Raw genomic sequence first — 7,229 nt, forward strand, 5'->3', positions numbered from 1 at the left:
TGTCCATAGATATTGTATTCATTTGCAGCAGACACAGCATAGCAATTCTAAGAAATCAGTACCTGGGCTCCTTCAGAAACACTCATCGGAAACTAATGAAAGTCTCAGACCTTTTCTCAATCAAAAGAAACAAAGGAAGCGTCACTTGGATATCAAAAAGGAGTTTTTTCTTCCCTGAAACAGTTTTCTCAATAAAAGCATGAGGCAGCAAGAGGAGAGGAGGCTGGGAAGAAGGTACTGTGTATTCCCTTTAACTGTTTTCCTGACACTGAAAATTCCATAGTGCTTTCATAATTTCACTTGGAGAATTAGTCCATAATGAAGACCTCTTTATGAAGTCATTATTTCTTTTCTAAAGAAAAGCACATTTTTTTGGCTTCATAACTATGAAAGTTTTCTGCCCATATTCATTCAGAAGATGGACATTACACATCATACTGTGCACAAGTCTGTAAGAAGGACTTATGCTATAGATCTTTCCAGTATTCTATTTTTGATTTTTCTTCTCTCCTTTTTCTAGTTGCTCAGAACTTCTCATAAAGCATTTCAGCCTTAACACTTGCCATGCCATGGCCTAGTATAGGATTAGTGTCTAATATTTTGAAGTGATATCACAATTACTGGGCCATGCACACGAACACAGAACAGCTAGGAATGGTGCCTTTTCACTTTAAAAAATAGTTTACACTGAGTTTATCTCCTTTTATGAAACATGTTAGGATATGAATGGAAAATCACCTAGATAGCAGTGGCTCTAAAACATGGTGACCATAGGACTCCTTACACTCCTAAAAATTATTGAGGATCTCTCAAAGATTTTATATATGTGAAATATATCTCTCAATATTCAATGAAAACAAAAATACTAAGTTAGAAACAATTATAAACCTATTGCATGTGAATCTGAATAATACAGCTCTATCAAAATATAGGAATCAAACAAAGAAGCGAGGTGAAAATCAACCTGAATGAAAGTAGGCAAACAGACACAAGAAGGAGACCATGCTAGACATTTGTCACGGCCTCGAGAGTTTATTCTTACATGTAGGTTTATATAGGGTTGTAGGGGGAAGGGGACGTGGTCAGGGCAAGGAGTTGTAGGGGGAAGGGGATGTGGTCAGGGCAAGGAGTTGTCAGGAAACCTAGAGGGGATGTAATTAGGTGCTCATCTAATCTTGCCCAACTGGCTTAACATCCTGACTGCACCAGGTTTCACATCCTGACCATAAACTGGCTTTTTGCAAAAGATAAGATTCTGTAAGTAGTCTGCTGACCAGTTCCAGAAATACCTAACAGAAAGCTGGATGGACCAGCTTTCTGAGTAATGAGTCAGTTTATGAGCAGGCCCAGGCAAAATGGAGAGGCTTTTGCTCTATGGCTCCCGACATCTCCTCCCTTCTTTTATACAAAAGAGGGGGAGGCCTGCTATTCAGTGGTGGGCTGCAATGCCTTTATTTCTTCATCAGCTACCGACAGCATTGGAGAGTATTCAGCCAAGCGTATGATCCCCTGGTTGTTGAATATTAGGTGAGGAAGAAGAAACTTAACTTGCTATATGGCGGTTTCTGTTAACATGGCCAAGGTTTGATTCATAGCTCCCAACATCTCCTCGGGGGAGGCCCGCTTTGCAGCGGTGGGCATTAACCAACTGGGGGAGTAGGGACCTGACTCCTCTCGTGGGATGTCTTTTCCCCACAATCTTTGGCCCTTGGTACCTTTTGGGGAGGGGAGGCAGGGCCTATGTGGCCGGAGAGCAAGGCACTGCCTTAGTGATAACAGTTATGGTACCAACCTCCATGCAAGCCAGGTATACCTCTCAGGGAATCCAGAAGCGGTCAGATAAGGACCTTCCCTTGTGGTGCTTTGCCTCGCACCCACGTTGGTGTCCATATCACACTCACTTTATTGTGAGTTGATATGCATAGGTCTGAATCCTATGCAGCTCCCATAGGAGGGGTAGCTGTTTGGCCAAGACAGGTAGACCGCAGCAATAGCAGAGGTGTAGAGGACAGCAGTATAGTAAATGAGTACAGAATGTAAGATCAAGGGAGAGTGACAGCTGCAGGTGGCCGGTCTTCAGTGGCAACGCCTCGATCCGCCAGCTCCAGTCTGTGATAATGGACCTGTAAAGGCCGCATCCTAATGGCTTCAATCTGTTGATGTACAAAAGATATGATTTTATTTATAATAACAGGTCCGATTGTGAGAAAGAGGATTAAGATAAGTAGAGGTCCTTCCAGCTTTGTCCTGTTAGGGAAAAAGGGGAGATTCTCTCAGGGAAGTATTTCTTCCCTGGATATGTGAGATGTCACTGGAGGATCATCAGCTTGTTTTACAAGTCTCTCTGGTCAGACAAGCATACTGATCCTTGGCCCCAAATGAGTACTGGGTCTGGGCCATTCCTTTTTAAAGTTAAAGGATCTTTCAACATGGCTTTGGCAAAGGTATTTTTTGTATTTGTGTGCTGAAAGCAATCAGCTGCTGACTTTCCTTGAGCATCAAGGGTTAAAAAGTTTAGGACAAACAGTGCATGATGAAGGATATTTCTTGGAGAGCCTTTTATGGGATATAAATCCCCCGTTTTTAACTTTTGGAGGGTAAATGGATCCAGAAGAGGGGCCCCTCCTGCCAGAACACCCCAGTGGGTGTAAAGTCAGTGGCACAAATGACCAGGAGAAGAGGCTTTTTATAAGAGATAAAAGTGACTCTTTGGCTCAGAATTGTATTGTAGCCTCTACTATCTTCAGGGCCTCTAAAATTTACCACAGGTAAACTAAATGTAAAATACTGATGAGGAGTGTAAGGGAATTGTTAAAAAGCAATCCTTTAGGTCAATAATGATTTTACAATGTCCTGCAGGAATTGCTACTGGAGTGGGGAGGCCTGGTTGTAGGGCCCCCATAGGTAGCATGGCATTATTAATTTCTCTAAGGTACTGGAGCAATACAAAGATAGGAGTATTCCAAGGAGAGGTGGTAGGTCCAATATGGCCTGCAGCAAGTTGTTCCTGTGCTAATATCGTGGCTGTAGCTAATTTCAGAAGTTAAGGGCCATTTATACATTTAAGGTATTTTTTTTTAATCTTTGGTTACAGGTTTCTCTCTGAGTGTTTAAGACCATGCAGATAGCCAAAAGTTAATTAGGGATTAATTTTAGAGGTCATTAATGGCTCTCTAAAGAGACTTTAGGGACACAGGAGTAGCCCCATAGTTTACTGGTGTCTTGCCTGTTAGGATGAGTCAGGGCTGTGCTGGCCAAGTAATTTTCCCTTTTTTGGGAAGGAGGGCCAATTGTTCTTCAATTGTGACTCTCCTATTTTAGACTGTACACCAATTTTGTTTGGGTCTTCATATCCTCCCTTCTCAGGAAGTCAGGTGACTTACCAGGGGGCCAGTGTAGAAGTGTCCCATCATCTCCAGTGGCCTCATGACATGGGAGTACAGGCCAAAATATTGACACTTTTTACTTTAATGATTCCAGTTAGCTTTGGCTTCTACATAGGTGATTAACACAATCAGAAAGGAAGTTACATCAGCCTGGATGTGTGTACATGTAGAGCACATTTGATTACTGAAATAGACTTGGTGAAAGAATGGCACAAGGGCTTCTAAAATCATTTTGTCCTATCTCTAAAAATTTTTGTTGTACTGTGGCAGCGTAAGCCATATATCTGAGGCATAGGAAGTAGGCACATCTCACATTTTAAATATCTAACATTTATAAATGTAGGCAGGACCTGTTATCAGTCTTGAAAGCAGTACCAATTGATTTATAAACTTAACTAATTTAACCTAGAAATTATCAGAAAAGAACAAGTAAGACAGTATAAGGTCTTAGCACCTGTGTGAAAACATCTTTGATTAGTTCAGATACCTGTGTGGGTACAAATTACCCAGAAAACATTGGAAACAGAACCATGGAGCTTGAATTTTATATATATATATTTGATGAGAACCATTGTTTGAGCATGAGGCTGTACCCTAAAGTAGGGAATATGTCTTAAGAGTTAATTTTGTTTTAAGCACTGAACTTAAGATGCAAAAATTGAGACGGTTACTTTACATACAATACAGTAGAGGATTTGGTTTTTCCTGAGCCAAAATAGCTAGCTAAATATTAATATAACCCTTGATAAATTTTTTTTTGAAAGAAAAACATTATTTGACAACCAATGATTTTGGCTTAAACTTGATAGCTATTGATTTTTATGTACCACAGAAATTTTTATAAACATAAAACAATTTTATGTTTTACCCATGACTTAAATTTGATAAAGTTTAAGTAAGCTATCCCAACAAATCCCAGGAAGATGAAAGTTATTATTACTGAAATTAAATCACTTAAACCTAAGTGATTAAACTTAGTTATGACCATTCAATAAAATTAGCATAAATAAGACAGAAGCTATCTGTAAAGTCACAATGTCTTTAGGTATGAGTACTTCACCTTTGGAAATTAACCATTTCTATGTGAGCCTTTATCTTTAGAATAGTTAAAACCTTGATGAAAAGAGGAACCTAATTTACTTTACTGAGAGAGTCTTAAAGCCAGTTTTATAACCCTTAAATCATAACAAATTAGCATCAGTGACCTGCTAATGAGTGAGGCCTTATCATAAGACTCAGTTTATCTATTTAACGTTTTGTCTAGTGAGAGACTTTATCTAACAGATGTGACTTTATGTGTTCATAAGAGATGAACTAAAGAGAACCACCGTTATATGCTGTATTCCTTTTTCCTTGTCAAGAGACAATTGGCCATTTTTGTCTCTAGTCAGAGTCTGGGGGGACACATGGCTTAAACTTGCATGGGGCTTAAGATAAAGGGGTTCCACCTGTTTTGTTTTTTTTTTTTAGAGTCCAGCTTTCCATGAATTTAAGTAGCATATGTTGGAAAGCAAGAGCAAAATGAAATTACAGAGCAGAGAGGCAGAGAGATAAGCATCCTGACATTTCTTTTCTATTCTGAAGTTGTTTGTTTTTACATAGCAAATTTACCCATTTGAAAAACACAAGGTGATAGACTCTTGTCTATGTTTAACCTGGTTAAACCTCCAATTACATCTGTACTTATGACTTTGTGACCCACCTAACATAGGCATCACCTGTGTCTAATGTAAGATGAATTTAGATTAAGACTATGTCCCTATATAAAACTTTTAGAGTATCCTTAAGAGTCTGTAAACAGTTGAAGAATCTCTAACTTTAGGCATGGCGTCTAGGTTTAGCCTAAAAATTCTTTCCTACATACGCACATCTTTATCCACATACTTTAACATTCTTAGTACCACTCAAAAAGCACTTTTAACAAGCATTCTATGTCCCAACATTGAAAAATTCTTTTCCAGTTCCTTCAATCAATTCATCTTACCCCATCATTAATTATCTTTTCCCTCTCTCTCTCTCTCTCTCTCTCTCTCCCTCTCTCTCTCTCTCTTTCTCTCTCTTTATTTTATTTTTTTACTCCCCTGAGGGGGTGCACCATTCCTGGAATTACTGCAATACCAGGTGGATGCATGGAGTGGACGGAGTAAGCTCCTATTCCAACTCCAAGCTCCAAAAATCCATTTAATATATTGTCCTCGGATAGCGGACGTATCAGATATTAAACTGATAAGAATAGATACTACATGTGATCTTAGCCAAAAGGCTGAGAAGCGATTATCTTTCTTATTAGGCTATTAAAAAATTACACCAAATTGATTAATCCTATTACTAAAAAGAAAGCAGTCTTAATACAATTTTATATCATTAATACCAACAACACATTTGGGAATGATTTTATTAGGAGTAACTAAGGCAAATTGTGTTGTTATCTTGAGGCAGGCTGGCCCAGAAGTCAGATCAGTTACTTCCTCCTTTTAACTAACAGGACATTATAATCTTTTTGAAAATATCTGACAAATTATAAGTTACCTCTTTAGAGGAAGTTTTGTTGTTTTTAATGATCCTCCATATAAGGTGAAGTTGCCCTAGAACAAATATCTGGCAAATTCACTCCTGTAAAAGACATTTAACTTTTCCTTTTTAATTTCTATGCTTAGGTCTTTGATTTCCTTGAAATCATTCTCTAGAAGAGAAAGGAATGTCACCTGCGTCCATCTCATCTCTTTAGTTACAAACAGTCACAAACATGACACGACTAGCAAGCACAATGAGCACACATAAACACATACACACACATATAAAAAGAACATATCCTCCTGATAAAATCAAAAAGAACTTGAAGCAATCTCAATTCCTTGTGTTTTTAAAATATCTTTTACTATGGCAATTAGCTCCTTTTTACTCTTTGTTAATTTTTTTTTCTTTAACCTGTGTTCCTTATGCCTTGAGGGAAGTTTTAAGCCTTTAAACAATTTATGCTTACTTAGGGTCTGTCCCATGATAGAAAAGAGGAGAAATGGCAAGACCAGAGGGCAACATTCCCGGTTGGAGGGGGTTTCCCGGTGGGCCTACCATGAGCCTAACCACAATGTTAAGAGCTGGCAGCCACTCTAAGAGCATTTACTGGCTGTTGCGTACCCAGTTTTGTCGATAGGAAGAGAGGCTAGATAGGAGGTCTTTGCCAACACCCAAATGGGCTGTCGGGATTCGCACAGGGAGCTAGGGGCCTTCAGCCAATGCCAGAGGGTAGCCCTGGCCAAGAGGCTTTAGTTACCCTGTCGCTGTGTTGCAATTCCACGTGATGGCACCAACCGAAAGTAAAAGGAGGAAGAGAAGTGCAAAAAGAAAGTCCCGCAGTTCTTGTGCCTTAAAAAAAATGACTCAATAGTCCTTACTTTAATTGCCTAAAATTCGTCGCTTACCTCAAACGGATCAGTTTCGCAGGTGGGCTTTTTCTGCGTTGATTGCGGTGCAGGTCTGTTTTACAGGTGTATTGCCTTTCATGACCTCTATGCAGACCTTCACTCACCCCTCCGGTGGGGTGGCGGTCTAATGGCTGGGACGGCTGTCCACTCGAGCAACGTTCAGGTCTTTCTTCATACCTCGGCCTCACGTTCAGGCGCCATTTGCCCCGGCCAGCAGGGAATCGAACAAAGAAGCGAGGTGAAAATCAACCTGAATGAAAGTAGGCAAACAGAGACAAGAAGGAGACCATGCTAGACATTTATCATGGCCTCGAGAGTTTATTCTTACATGTAGGTTTATATAGGGTTGTAGGGGGAAGGGGACATGGCCAGGGCAAGGAGTTGTCAGGAAACCTAGAGGGGATGTAATTAGGTGCTC

The 7,229-nt window shown here is 39.8% G+C and overlaps 1 non-coding gene across 1 annotated transcript; it reads right to left on the reverse strand.

The window, feature by feature from the left end:
* Positions 1 to 5,470: 5,470 nt before the first annotated feature.
* Positions 5,471 to 5,661, reverse strand: LOC123453973. Its single transcript, XR_006633134.1, has one exon. It is a non-coding gene; the product is annotated as a U2 spliceosomal RNA (small nuclear RNA).
* Between the last annotated feature and the right edge of the window lie 1,568 nt (positions 5,662 to 7,229).

The sequence above is a fragment of the Jaculus jaculus genome, chromosome 12 (assembly GCF_020740685.1).
Source record: "Jaculus jaculus isolate mJacJac1 chromosome 12, mJacJac1.mat.Y.cur, whole genome shotgun sequence".
NCBI classification, from domain to species: domain Eukaryota; kingdom Metazoa; phylum Chordata; class Mammalia; order Rodentia; family Dipodidae; genus Jaculus; species Jaculus jaculus.